Below are 15,287 nucleotides of genomic sequence, written 5' to 3'. Positions count from 1 at the left end.
TCATCTCTCTCTCTCTCGCTATATATATATATATATATATATGGCTTTGTTTTAATCCAGAGGTAGGCAACCTATGGCACGGGTGCCAAAGGCGGCATGCACGCTGATTTTCAGGGGCACTCACACTGCCCGGGTCCTGGCTACCGGTCCGGTGGGGCTCTGCATTTTCATTTAAAATTAAATGAAGCTTCTTAAACATTTTAAAAACCTTATTTACTTTACATACAACAATAGTTTAGTTCTATATTATAGACTTATAGAAAGAGACCTTCTAAAAACGTTAAGATGTATGACTGGCACGCAAAACCTTAAATCAGAGTGAATAAATGAAGACTCAGCACAGCACTGCTGAAAGGTTGGCGGCCCCTGTTTTAATCCTTCCAGTACGTCAGGAGGGAATCTGTTTGCATTTGACCTTTGTTACTGCACCTGGAATCATTCCCCAAACTAAAGCTTTAGGGTTTTTTGGCAGGCGGAGGGGGGAGACGTCAACTGTAAAATCGGGGGGGAGTCAGTATAGCAAGTCCAGACCCAAGTAACCGTTTTGGGTGTTTGTGGTGTCTGCAGCAGCAGGGGAGGAATCTTCCACCCCCAGTTGCTTTGTGGCCAGTTCTGCAGCCTCCGCGTTGCTGCAGCACATCCAGCTCTGGACCCCGTTCTGCCCAGAGGAATGGCCAGCGGCCTGTGTAGCTGTGAAACCTCCAGCCCTGACCCATCCCCCTTTTGATTAGAACAATTTTGCTCCCCCTTTACCAAAAGACCATCCTCATTAAATAACTGACTGCTCAGTCCCCTCACTTCAGTTTTTGTTGCAGCCACAAAATAAAGTGGTTAAATTCCAACTAGCTACAAATATTTCAGTGTGGGCTAGGAATTGCTGATGAGTCAGGATCAAAGAGTAACCATTAAAGATAAAACCTCCAAAAGGGGTAACAGCTTTGAATAGGTCACTGAAGGAGTCAGCACTGGGACCTGTATTTAAAATTTCATTAAGCAGAGAAAGATGTAATATCACCCGTGATTGATTTTAACCAGATGGACAGCAAACACCCAGCAGAAGGCATCCAAAGTGACCCGGAGACATTGAGGCAGTGGACTGCATGAAATGGGATGAGATTCCATGCCAGTAAATATAAACCCATAAACCTAGGTAGAAGAAATAAATAACAGCAAGTCTGAGCGACTGAGGCTAACAGGTGATAAAGCTACTATTGTACGACCCTGAAATATAATGCAGTGGTGAACAAAGCCAAGATCTTTTGTAGTGTGTCTGTATGGGGGTGAGGAGGAGAGAAAATGCATGTCCAGACATGCCCTGGTATGACCTCATCGGGAATGCGGGGGGCCCTGTTGGTTTATTCTGTTCTGTCCAGGTTCTCCTGGCCATAGTGTCTGAGCGCCCTCCAACCATGCAGTAAGCAACATAACTAACATCCACCAGACGTTGTTTGTTCTCTCTCCCACCGTGGGGAGCATTGTGAGTGCAGCAGGGTGCTCTGTTTTGGTGGGGCTTTGGTGGTTGGGTGAGTGTGCATGCTGCTCTGTGTTTATGCTAGAAAGATCCCCAAAGGTTTGGAAAGATATAGACAAAACTCCAAAAATGACACCGGATTGAAGCATACAGCACAGAGACCGTAGGAGCTGAAGTTTTATGATTTAGCAAATGGAAGAATCAGTGGAACACAATCTCTGTCTATAACCACCTTCCAGGCAGGGCCGGTGCAACCATTTAGGTGACCTAGGTGGTCGCCTAGGGTGCTGGGATTTGGGGGGGCGCCATTTTCTTCGGCAGCAACTGCAGCGTCCGGATCTTCGGCTGCGACTGCAGCGTCCGGATCTTCGGCCACCCCGGTCGCGGCCGGCATTTAGGCGGAGGGAGCTGGGGCAGGGGAGTGCGGAGAGGGCCGCCTGCAGCAAGTAAGGCGGGGGGTGGCATGCAGGGGAACTCCCTGCCCCAGCTCATGCCTGCCCCGCCCCCTTCCCGAGCACGCCGTGGCCGCTTCACTTCTCCCACCTCCCAGGCTTGCGGTGCCAATCAGCTTGGGCGCCGCAAGCCTGGGAGGCAGGAGAAATGAAGCAGCCACGGCGTGCTCAGGTGCTCGTGTGAGGAGCAGGGGTGAGCTGGGGCCAGGGTGGTGCCTCAGGGCGGGGGCGCGGGTGGGGGGAGGGCGCAAGGTGGAAGTTTCGCCTAGGGCGCGAAACATCCTTGCACCGGCCCTGCTTCCAGGTAACAACATAACGGAAGGAAGGGAATTAATTCACTGTCTCAGAAGATGGTAGGACACGGAGCAAGTTCCTGGAATTAAAACAGGAAAGCATAGGCTAGAGATTAGGTTCTTTCCAGTAAGGGCAATTGGGCAGTAAGATAGGGTTGCCAGGCGTCCGGTTTTTGACTGAATGCCCGATTGAAAAGGGACCCTGGCGGCTCCAGTCAGCACTGTTAAAAGTGCAGTCGGGGGCGCAGCAGGGGTCCGGGGCTAAGGCAGGCTCCCTGCCTGCCCTAGCTCCATGCAGCTCCCAGAAGCAGCCACCAGGTCCTTGCAGCCCCTAGATGCATGGGCAGCCAGCGAGGCTCTGCACGCTGCCCCCGTCCCAAGGGCCTGCTCAACACTTTCAAAAGACGAGCCTGGGAGCTTAAATTCATAACTTTGCTAGCCACTAAAAATCATGGTCTCAGTAAAGATGCTGGATTTATGGCTCGTTACAGTCTGTAACTCATGAACCCCCCCTTTTTGTTCTATGAGTAGAGAGACGTTAACTGGTCACTTTCCCTTGAATGGGCTCTTACAACGCCTGTTAACTTCTTACAAGGCAGAACAACTTCTTTAGTGTATGTAGCTCCACCACTCTGAGGCTTGGCCTACACTACAGCCTTCCATCTGCATAACTACAGCGCTCAGAGGTGTGGAACCCCCTGAGTGACGCAGTTAAACACCCTAACCCCCAGCACAGACAGTGCTATGTTGACTGGAGGCCTTCTCCCACCAACGCCGCCTCTCGGGGAGGGGCAGTACCTATGCAGACAGGAGAAGCTCTCTCTTGGGTGTAGGGAGCGTCTTCACTAAATGCTACAGCGGTGTTGTGTGTGTAGACAAGCCCTGCAGAAGAGCTCTGGGTACGCTTGTCTTGCTCACCTGCAGAAGTTGGTCCAAGAATTTATCATCTCACCCACCTTGTATCTAGAATGTGCCAGCTGCATTTGGGGCTTCCGCTCTGTGGCTGCCCTGCTCTAGAAGCAGAACTAGGTCTACCAAACACTTACACCCACTGCCAAGCTCAGCTGGATTAGAGCAGTGCCCAAGTTGCTGTACGTTCCACTAGCAACCCTTGTGCCAGGAGTCCCCTGAAAGCGCACTCTGCCTGATGGCCTGCCAGTGAGCACAATTCCAGTATCCAGTGCTGCCACACAGTGGTAAAGTGGCATTTCAGAAGGCAGGATCTGCAAAGCCTCCTATTAAAACATCTTTGATGGGAGCCTGAGGCAGCAGAAGGGGGTTGGAGCCTGTTCAGACCCCAAAGGATCCTTTGACCAAGCCATGGTAGAAACTAACAAGCAGGAGTGCACATTAAACAGAGATGAAGGAAATCTGCTAGGGGATCAGCTGATCCCCAGCCAGCTCGAATTGTTCCCTCCAGTGTATTCCCCAGAACAATGTCTCCAGCAAGGTTCCACCATCTCCTTTGGGGGAAATAGCCTGCCAGTCTTCTTCTTTCATAGGAGGCTGGGGGGCGGGAATGAGGAGAGAGATCTGGGACATGCAGGAGCTACCGATACATTTCTGCCAGTTGTCACAATATCTGGTGTTTTGCTCAAAGCCCCAGCTTCTGGAGCCGTTATTTATGATTGAAATGAAATTGGATTGTAATCCCCCCTTCTGATGGCTCATAATGTTCACATACAAATTCCTTTGGGGCTGAAATCTTAGCCCAGATGGGACTGATTCTTTTTGAATCTGTCAGTAAATCCATTCTGAATTCTACCTTTATGTACAAGAAGCCGACAAGCGTGTGTCCTGTAACTTCTAATCCGAATGATCATATATGGTAAAACAACAGCATCTGAACAAATTTTGTTCAAACTTAGCTTGCTCCATAGATCTGAGATCTAAAAACAAGCCCATGTTTGAAGGAAATGTGGTTGTTTTGAAGTTGGGGGTCTATTTTTTTAAAATGCATATGCCATAGAGATTTGAGTACTTGATTTACTTGAAAACTCAAAGTCAGGAGTTAATCATCCTTAATGTAGCATTAATGGTAGGTTTGGTTTTCTTTGGCACGGAATTAGTGAGTTCAATAATTTATTGATATTCAGACCTCTGAAGAGAGACAATGAAATCCTGGATCTACCGAAGTCAATAGGAATTTTGCCATTGACTTCAATGGAGCCAGGGTTTCACCCATAGCAATTGGAGCCATGTTAGACAATAGAACGGCAGCTCTTAGTGTCTGCAGAGCTCAGCACAAATGCAATGATTGTATAACCAGGCTGGCAGGCTGCGCCAACCAGTGAGGGCAACCACAACCCCTTCTTCATTTTTTAATTTAAATTTTGTGTGTGTTTTTTTTGCAATTTGAATTAATATATTTTAGTTATAAATATCTAAGTTAGTAATGATGAAGCTGTGTTAAAGAAAACATCAAGTTGAAGAGTATTCCTTTAAATCCAGAATGTGAGTTTGTTAAATCAGTTAGAGTTTAAGTTAAAATGAGACTGAAAGAATGGGTAGCTAAGGCTGCCACTGCCATCCTTAAATCTTGCTGGTATGATCCTTCTCTTTCTAAACCAGAATCCTGTGTGTTAAGGATGGAGTCATCCGTAAATTTTAATGTACTTTACTTCTGCCAGTATATCAGGCAGCTGACATTATTTAAAGAGAGATTTTCATGGTTACAAAGCCCCACATTTGCCACACTTTTCTTCCCATGGCTGTTTGCAAAGTTCTTGGAATTCTTTATATTTTCTTTTCTTTTTAGCAGATGTTATAGAACTAAAAGCACCGAAGCAAACAAACACAATGATATCTCCTCTAGCTCCAGCAGTCATGAGTGACCCTGAAATAACAACTGAGACTACATAGTGGAGTCCTAACAAGCAGTCCTTTAACGAGTCTGGAATGCACACCCAAAGACCCAGGAACAAAGTGGCAGTAACAAACTAGCGTGTGCAGCCTGGAACTCGCTACAAGAGCAAACTCAGGGGCATATTTTCAATGCTCAGGAGAAACCCTACAACCTAACGCACACAAACACCCCCATGCATGCTGGGGTTCATGAGCAAATCCAACATCGCAACACAACACACACCTGCTCACTGAAGGGAAAGATGCTCGTTCGGGGTAGAGGGGTAGCATCAGGCTTTCTGGAGGGTGTTATTTCTAGAGTGCGGAGATTATGTGTCTGTTGGAACAAAAGGCAAGATCCCTGCACTGAAAAGCTCAGAGTCCAACTCAGACAAAGTTTACTCCAAGTTATAGTGAGACGAAAAATGTTTAAAAAGCCTTTAATGACACCCTTTGAAAACCTTATGTTTTGTGGATTTTTTTTAAGAGGTCATAAAACGTGCGCTTTACATCTCTTGGATAAGAGCAAAAGCAGGCCAATTTCTCAAATGTGTTTGTGTATGAGCCAAGGTGACTGTTACTGGCTCCCTCTGTCAGGTAAACACGTAATTAGGATGTTTCCAAATGCATTTATTATGCACATGACTGAAGCCAACCCAGGCTGCAGTATAAATATTCTGCTTTTAAACAGTTGCAGAGGCAATGCAGCAAGGGAGGGCGACCAGATGTCCTGATTTTATAGGGACAGCCCCAATTTTTGGGTCTTTCTTAAATAGGCTCCTATTACCCCCCAACCTTGTCCCGATTTTTCACATTTTCTGTCTGGTCACCTAGGCAGCAGGGTCAAAGGGCCCCCAGATTTCTGTCAGGGTTCCCATCAGAACCTATAAATTGTGTTGTCCCCCCCACCACTATTAACAGTTACGTGTCACCTCTGCCTGGCAGAAATCCAGGAGGGCTCAGCATGGCTGGTCTCCAAGGCTGGCTCAGAGCACGTCTTCCTAGAGCAGCAAGCAGCTTGCCCTGCTCCGGCGGCATCTCAAAGAGCTTTACAAGCTGCAGGGCACCGCTGGGAGTGAGGGGGGGGTCCCCCAGCATAGAGTGGGGGAGGCTTCACGTTTAACCTCCTGCAGCTGTGCAGGTGTGTGTGTGTGCAGGGGCTGCACCTGCAGCCCTGAGAACTTGGTCCAGCTGCCTTGTCCAAGCTCACAGCGTCCACCACGGCAGTACCGGACTTATGATGGTGCCAGAATCCGGGCCCACACCCTGAAGGACACCGCTCCTGCGCTCCGCACCCTCCCCACCGCTCGCTCCTCTCTGACCCTCCTGCTGTGCAAGCCGCAGGTGGGGCCTTGGGGCAGAGCAGTGGGGTGGAACCACGGCCAGGGCCCCTAAGGTTAATTCGTCTCTCCATCAGAGAGCCAGAAATAGAGCCTCGGAGGCTGGGATCAAAGGCCAGGTGGGACTGGGAGTCTGTGGCCAAAGGTGGGGCTGGCTGGGGGATTGGCCGGGGGGCCAGGAGCTGGCTCTGAGCAGGGAAGTTCCTTCGCATTGCACTGAAGAAGGCGCAGCAAGTGACCGGGTGACCACGAGGCCGTATGGCGTGCCCCCTCCCCCTCATGCATCACCTCTGCTGCCAGGGTTCACACCACAACCTTTAAACTGTGCCCACCCCCATATCTACAGTGACATGTCACTGGTGGAAAGTTGCATAATTACAAACCTACCCATGAGGCCCTCTTGCCTGTTCGGCATCTGCTTCTGAACTATCACTTTGTACAGTACGCGTGCAGCTCGCCCACAGGTCCTGTAGCAGAGTCTTGCTGCACACAACAGAGCTGATTTTTAAACAGCAATAGATTGGCTCTCTTTCAAAATACCATCTCTGCTTCAACTACTGTTTGCCTAATTGCTTCTCAGATTTATTGTTTAATTAAAACTGTTCCTGGGTTATACAAGCAACAAATCCCAGTAACAGTTTGTTTTTTCAGAAATTATTTTCAGAAAGGTTTTGTATCTTCTTCACCTTTCGCAAGAATTACTCTCCAGTCTGAGAGGCTGTTTGCCAAGTTTCACCTGGTGGTAAACGCTGGAAGTTGAAGTCTATAATGGGAACACTGACAAAGCTTTATCTACAGCATCACAAGTGGCAACACTAAATACACTTTGAAAGACCAATGCAGTCGGCATTTTAAAGCAGTGCAATACAACATATTCTTCATTATAGCGCATCCTTCAGACTGAGTGTCTCAAAATGCTTCAGAGAGAATTCATCATGAGCGGGAGAGAGAGAGAACGAGGCAAATAAAGCTTGCGGGTGATACTTGGAGAGAGGAAGCGACTTGGATACAGTGCACGTTTTTTAGGTGGGGGAAGGACAGTCATGGGGGAGGGGCAGCGAGGAGCGTCAGGAACAGGAGATCAGAGAGTCAGGTTGGAGCTATCCAGAGTCTGTAACATCAGATAAACTCGGCACTGGAGTCAGTAACTGGGTTTCTCCGGTTCCCTTGTAGGCCAGCCTTGGGAGGCTACGTTCTGGATTTTGCAGCTCAAACATCTTTCTAAAATGGGTCAGATCTGAACATGGCACCTAAACACCCTGAACTTGGGGAACTTTGGGTGAGGACTTGATTTCAGGAGTGTTTGACACCTGGATTTGCCAGTTGTAAAATCTGGAGTTCAGATCTGAGTTTTCAGTGAGGACCCTTCTATAACAGAAACTCTGAAAATCTGGAAAATGATGCAGAAACCTTAGATAATCCAGCTCCTGCAGTGATTCTAGGCAGCATGCGTACTAAAGAGCTCTTTGGTCTATCAAACAAAGGTATAGGAGATCAAGTGGTTAGAAGATGAAGCTGGACAAATTTGTACTGGAACCAAGGTGCACAGTTTTAACAGTGGGATGATTAACCATCAGAACAGGTTCCAGGAGGATGTGGTAGATCCTCTGTCACTGGCTGCCTTTCTAACAGATACGTTCTAGTTCAACCACAAGTTATTGGGTGGATGCAAGAATCACCAGGCCTGAGAATTTCACCTGTGTTATATAGAAGGTCAGAATAGCTGATCACAATGGTCCCTTCTGCCCTTAATTACTTCCAATCTATGCTGTTAATTTTCACTGCTGTAAAAGTGAAGTTGGATCCCACTAGGAAGGTTTACTGGACACCCAAGATGCTTCTTATTTAAAATATGATTCTGAATTGGAGGCCTTTGCAAGCAGGGCACAGTCACACTATGCATTGGGAGCCTTTCCTCCAGTTTTGAGAGCGGAAGGGAGAGGGGGAATGGTTCCATTCTCTGGAGGCCAGGTTCCCCATCTCTCTCTCTGGAGTAACCAACAAGGGAAAAAATGGACTAGTTAAATAAATCTCCTCAGGTTCCCTAGTACAGGGTGGCTGCTTCATACTGATCTGGCCATGCAACGCAGCTGAAAAACCCAGCTGAGCTTAGCTGGCTCTGTGGCTGGTTTGCACCACTGGAGTGGCACCACTCAATCTGGCCCATAATATTAGTGTATTGAGTCTGCAGGGCTTCAATATGCACCTTGCTATAGAGAAGCCTTTTAGATTCTACACTTTGGGCTAGGTGGTGCCCTCCCCTTTGTGTGCAGAGGATGCTTTCCATCCATGGACTTTTCTTGTTCGAGGCATGGGGGAGGGAGTCAGCACTGCCTACCTTGTGCCTGGCTCTCTGGAAAGCAGTCATGGGGAAGGGGAATGTGTGGGAGAGAAGGATATCACTCCCCTCAAGTGCTCGTAGTAAAATCATGGAAGAGCTGAGGCAGCCTTGAGCTTGTTTTGTGACTCATTCTTTGCAGTTTCAGGCTTTTATCAGTTTAGATTGCTCTAAAATTGACTCCTAAGACAGTGCCAGGGCGTTGTGATGATCTATAGAAATGCCTTGCACTCAGCAAAGCTTATTTGTATTATTTTTAAAAGATTACTTAGTATTTCATTAGAGTTAAATTTTCAGTGAAGGTTTGGTTCCTTGCCTACCAAGATAAAGTGAATAGCTGAGAGTTCTTTCCAAATCCCCTTCCCCCACCCTTTTTGCATGTCTATTTTTCCTCACCTCTCTTTAAGGAACATTATTGCTCCCTTTTCTTCAGCTGAAGACTGATGGGCAGGGACCATTTAGACTTTTTAAACCAATGTTGGAGCTGATAATTGCATTATTTTCTTTCAGCATCTTTTAGATAGTAGAATTCTTAATGTAATTAAAAACACAAAGCTTACAGAGAAGAACTCCAGGAAGCTGTCTTCTTGTAAATATCCATTGTAATAAAAATGGGGGAAGAAAAGTAAAGAGAAAAGGTAGTACTGTACAGGATGTTTTTCTGCCTTTGTGAGGCCTTTCCCAGCTGCCTTGAAGGACATGAATAAAGATTTCAAAATATAGGAATATAAGAATTGCCAGACTAGATCAGCCCCCATGTCCATCTAACCCAATATCTTATCTCTGACAGTGGCAACATCAGATGCTGCAAAGGTGTAAGACTCCTGCAACTGGCAGATGTGGGATAATCTTCCCCCCACATTAATTCCCATCCTGGTCTCTAACAGCTAGGGATTAGCTTAAGTCCTAAAGCATGTGGTTTAATATCCCTTTCAATTTTTTTTCTTGATATTAATTATGACAACTCTGAATATTCTTGATAACCATATGAATATAGTGCATGGATAAGGTAAAGATTGACTTGCAGCCCAGTCTCTCAGTGGCCGAGGCCCAGCATATCTAAAAGAGCATAACACTCTTGGATGAAGGCTGTGTGGTCAGCAGCTCTGCTCCTCAAGCACAATGGAACTTTCTACCACAAAGATAAAGCTCAGCAGGGTGGATGACAGGTTTCTCAGAGGCTGCTCTTAGACTGTGGAGCAAACTTCCGCAGGCACTAAGGACCATCACAAATCTCTCCACCTTCTGCTCCCAGGGCCAGGTGCACTTCTCCAACCTGCCTTCTCCACCATAAACACAGAACAGTGTGTACATTTAAAAACAAAAATATCCCAAAACAGGACATTCCACTGCACGCAGGATTCTCCCCCTTGGGAGAGAAAATGACCTGCACCCAGCAGATTCTAGGCAAGCACTTCGGTGCTCAGTTACTATAGGGAGGAGAGCAGGATAGAAACCTGTGCAGAAGAGATGTGGCAATGCTGCACACGTAGCAAGTGGTGACTTGTAGATAGGAAAATGTGGGAGGGAAAAGAAAGTACAAGATCAAGGATGTCTTAACATTTTCTAGTCTTGGGAGTTTGAGTCAGGAGGAGTCAGGGATAGATCTGATACTGAAAGAACAGCTAGCTCCCAGAGGGATGACTTCAGTCCTTGAAGCATTCAGTGCAGGGAAGCTGGATAGGTCAGAGCGCTGAACAGTTAGGGGTTATCTGAACAGAAAGACATACAAGGCTGAGTAAGACTTTCCAGCCTGAGGAGGGCAAAGAATGGAGCCTTGCAGCTCTCCACGCAGAAGGGGCTAGGGAGATAGGGAACTAAGAAGTGTTCAGCTACTCAGAGATTATTTCATTTGTTTAAAATGCCGAACCCTTCAGTTTTGGAGAGCTGTGTCCCCAAGCTGCTGAGATGAACAAAAACAAACAACCACCACTCACTCTGCTGTATTTGCAGAGCGCCCATTGCTATGGTACATGAGAGCCATCTCTCCCCCGCTTTAAGTGATACCTTTAAATGCTCTTTATTCCAAAGTTCGATCAATGTCCGCCTCACATTTATTACCTCCCTGATTTATTGGTCTTGTATGTTTAAATCTGTAGCTTAAATTTGTAACCTCTAAGGCTTGGAAATGTATGTTAAGTGGTTTCCATGCTGATGTAAAACCACCCTGAACATCCTGAGGGTGGATATTTATAAACAACATTAATTATTATCTCTACCTTAGCTGCTGTTCTTATATTCACAGGACTGTACCATTCGGATGGAATTGAGATGGGTGGTTGTTAAATTCAGACAAAACTGATATTCTGAATATCTGAGTCCCTTGATAGTTTTTCCATTTTAAACTTGCAACCAGGGGCGGCTCTAGGCACCAGCGGGCCAAGCACCCGCTTGGGGCGGCATCCTGGGGAGGGCGTAATTTGGCTCCGGTGGAGCTCCCGCCGGCATGCCTGCGGCGGGTCCCGTCTTCCCGCGGCTCCGGTTGAGCTCCCGCAGGCATGACTGCGGCAGGTCCGCTCGTCCCAGGCTCCGGTGGACATGCCGCTGGCATGCCGGCGGGAGCTCCACCGGAGCCAAATGACGCCCTCCCCAGGATGCCGGAGCCACGGGAAGAGGGGACCCGCCGCGGGACTGGGGAAGGGCGGCGCAGCGCTCCGCGCTGCTTGGGGCAGCCTGATTTGTAGAGCCGCCCCTGCTTGCAACCCTCCCTCTCAGTCCTGGCACTCACACAGAACCATTTGTGACCTCGCAGCTGATGACTGTACAAGGCTGTACTGTACCTGTTGGTCCTTCTAGCACAGGTGACTTCAGAAACAAGAAAACTATTCTACATAAACACTGATCTAAGGAAATCTCCCAGTATCTTCCCAGATAGTACCCAAATGTCTTTCCTTGGCAAAACCGTGTACTCCTCTTGTATTAAATACAATAAATCATGACAACCAGGGACTCATTTGAAGGCAGGAGCCCACAGCAAGAAGTACATGTGCTGAAAGGACTCTAACCAATCATCAGCCTCTAAAATATCAAGCTATGAAATATGTATCTGCTATAGGGTGACCAGACAGCAAGTGTGAAAAATCAGGACAGGGGGGTGGGGGGTAATAGGAACCTATATAAGAAAAAGACCCAAAAATCAGGACTGTCCCTATAAAATCGAGACATCTGGTCACCCTAATCTGCTAGTACCAGAGCATTTTTTTAAATGATCTGTCAAGGCGGCTTGCTCAGGCTTACCCATAAAGGCTGCATTAAATGCAAAAACACTCAACAGGGGATAGCCTCACCCTGCTCCCATGCTCAGAAGTTTCCCCAGCTGAAATTCAGCCCTGTGCAGAGGGGCTGTGAAAGCCCCGTGTCCTGCTCAGATTAATAGGATAAATAATACAGAGCCCGTTGTGCTGGCCTTCTGCCCAGGGGAGACAATCACTCCCTGAGAATAATGGGAGTTCTACACACAGACCAGAGGGAGGACATCACCCTGTGCTGGTGTAACATGAAGACAGAGATGTTAATTGTGCTAAGGTCAGGATAGGCGGCATTATGGTTTTCCTCAGCAGCTGGGAGGGTACCTAGCCATGCTGTGCATCTGTATTAATTCTGGCCTTTGCAGAAAGCTGTCCACAGCCTCACAGGTAGTTACAGTGGGGCATAATCCTTCTTCTCCCATGCCTGTGGCAGGGCATGCACAGCATCCATAGTCTCAAGGCTGCTGTAGTATGCATGGCTAGCTCTGGCTCCTAGACATGAGTTTTGGCCTGGGGATCCAGACTTTCATGTATCCATTGCACAGGCCCTCCGCTCTCCTCCGTGGACCCACTGCAGAGGATTGCTATATCCAAAGTCCCCTGCCTGGCTTCTCCAGACACTGACTCTCTTTGCAGAACAGAAACATGTGGATTATACTGGGGGTGAGGGCAGGGCTCCTGTGACCATTACAGGCCCAGGAAGAATTGACACAGCCCTTGCTGCATGCAGGGAAAGAGAATACTCACATACAAGAGGTCTGGGATTAGCTGCCGCAAAAACAATACATTAATTTCTTCACTTTCTCAGGATTACAAATCTAACTACAGCGTGGGTCTGCTCTGAAAAGGGACTCTGTCAAAACGGATCTCCCTGCTTATTGTGTCCTCGCAACCTCAGGATCAAATTTACTCAGTTTACAAATTAATTAATTCAATTAATAAATGTATGTTTTTTTAAGTAGCAGCCTTCCAAACTCATCTTGGGACCTGAAACTCTGTCTCAGATCTTTCCTGTTTGCTTGTCATCCTCAGCAGGAAAGCTGCTGCAGGGCCACCCCACACCTCAGTGACACTTGTGCAACCCACTGAAGAAGATAATAATTAGAAAATTGTACATGTGCAGTGAGGAAGAACTGGGCCCTGCAGTCGGAACTCAGGGGCATGAGAATGGACAGAATTCGTTCTGTAATGCTAAAAAGAATACAAAGTATAAAAATCATTTTTCTGTTACTAAAGGGGGTAGCTATCACTCTGACAGAGGCAGGGAGCAGAGCTATTTGAATGAACAGCTGCTATTTCTACAGAATAGTTTTTTGAGATCCGAATTGCATTTTAAGATATTTTTCTTGCGCTGGTATGCAGTATTTTGTATTACTGCATCTGCTACATGGGTCACAATTTGAAACTTTCAGGAGTATTTTTGTTGCAGGAAGAAAGTGTTGAGAGTTCCCTCAGTATAAAAGCACCAAATCCTTTAACAAGGTCCATAAATTTGCTGTAAGACTAAGGTATGTCACTCCCTTTCCCTTCTAAATGCTTATCAGGAAAAGCACTTAATCAAAAATCCACACTTGTACATAGTAGATAGAATGTATGATAGCAGCATTCCTCATCCAGTACATACAAGCCAAGTTTGAAGTTTTAAAACAACATTGTGTCTAAGATATTTGAGCATAAAAGTCTCTACCATATCAACTTTTCATACCTGCTTTTTTTAATGTTTTAAAACACGTTCTGGTAACAAGGTAACAAACTGAACAAGCCAAATTGGGCTAAAATAACAGTTGACAGAAAAGATTCACTTTCTTAGCTTGAGACCAAGCAGGGGATCTTTCAGCCCTAAAGGTAAATTTTATGGCAAAGTTAAAGTTAACCGGGTACAGGAATTTGGGCAGAATATCAGGAAAAGCTTCTTGACAGTGAGATCTATTGACCTGTGGAAAAGACACCTTCCTTCCCCAAGGGAAGTAGCAAAATCCCCATCACTGGTCCAGGCCAATGATTCTCCCGCAACAAAGCCTTGAGTTTGATTTCAGATCTCAGTGGTCTGTCAGTTGAGTGCTACGGAGGTGAGTGGGGGGGTTGAGGGTGTTCAGCACCTCTCAGAACGTGTTCAGCATGGAACCCTGGTGCCCAGACTGGAGAGGACCAATATTGAAGGGCTCCAGAAGAAGTCCTGGCTAGTTCTCATTTGCTGGGCATAGAGGCCATGATAACAAAATCAGCAAGAACTTGGAGATCCTCGGAGACCTAAGAAGGGTGGGGAGGAATGGTGGAAAGACTCTGAACCCTCACAGGCAAGATAATGAGATTGAAAAAGGCAAGCTTGCGAGTTTTTATAAGGAGACTATTACATTTCCCAGTCTGCAACTTTGGACCTGTGTGAATAAAGGAAGGTTCTCAATTAAATATTATTTATAGTGGAATGGCGCCTTGAAGCTCCAGCTGAGATCAGGGCCCCAGTGCTGGGTTTACAATGGCGCCAGTGGCACCGTGGAGCCAGGCCATGCTAAGGGACCCTGGCCTGCTCTGCTTGCACTGTGCCCCGAGACCCCACTGGCTCCCCCCGCCCACCACTTGCTCCTCTCAGCCTACTCGCTGGCTGGCTGAGGCCTTCTCTCTGCCCCCTGGCCCCACCCCCCAGTTCCTCTCTGCCCCCTGGCTGGACCCAGTGCACCTCCGGCTCCAGGCAGTCTCTGCGTCCCACCATCTGTGGGGCCCCATCTGTCTCCCCAAAGCTGAGCTGCCTGGGACTGGTGCAGAAGCCTGGCCAGTTTCAGCCAGGTAGGGGTGGGAGAACAGTGTGGGGGGCTTGGCTGGGCCCCCCCAGGCAAGTGCATCTTGAGGGAGCCCAGCCAGGGCAGGCCCTGGCTGATCACATCACTCCCGAGGGGCTGGAGCGATTCCCCACCCCGGGACCAGCCCTGGCTGCGCTGCTGTCTCATCCCAGCAGACACAGTCGCCTCCCAGCAGAGCAGGTGAGTGCAGCCGGGAGGCAGGGCACGGGGGAGTGGGACTCTGGGGTGTGTGCGCTGTGAGGGGGTGGGGAAAATGTGTGTTGGGGCACTAGGGAGTGGGGTTTTTGTGGGGGTAGGGTGGGGGGGCGCTGGGCATAGTAGGTTGCGGGGGCCTCTGGCCAGAGGAAGTCAGGGAGTGTTGGGCTGGGGGGGGAGGGGGCTGGCTGTGTGGTGCAGCATGGGCCTGCCCCCGAGGGGAAGGGACACGCTGGCAGCACAGGGCCGGGGAGGCCACTGGCAAGTGCTGGTTTGTAACTAGTGCCCTTGCGCTGGGCGGAGCAGGG

At 48.1% G+C, this 15,287-nt stretch overlaps 1 long non-coding RNA gene across 1 annotated transcript; it reads right to left on the bottom strand.

The window, feature by feature from the left end:
* Window positions 1–1,020: 1,020 nt before the first annotated feature.
* Window positions 1,021–11,071, bottom strand: LOC120370001. The gene is made up of 3 exons (XR_005583558.1): window positions 10,958–11,071; window positions 5,305–5,397; window positions 1,021–1,146 (listed from the first exon to the last, which is right to left on the bottom strand). It is a non-coding gene; the product is annotated as an uncharacterized LOC120370001 (long non-coding RNA).
* Between the last annotated feature and the right edge of the window lie 4,216 nt (window positions 11,072–15,287).

The sequence above is a fragment of the Mauremys reevesii genome, linkage group 8 (genome assembly GCF_016161935.1).
Source record: "Mauremys reevesii isolate NIE-2019 linkage group 8, ASM1616193v1, whole genome shotgun sequence".
Taxonomy (NCBI): Eukaryota; Metazoa; Chordata; order Testudines; family Geoemydidae; genus Mauremys; species Mauremys reevesii.
This window is presented reverse-complemented; position numbering and strand designations above follow the sequence as displayed.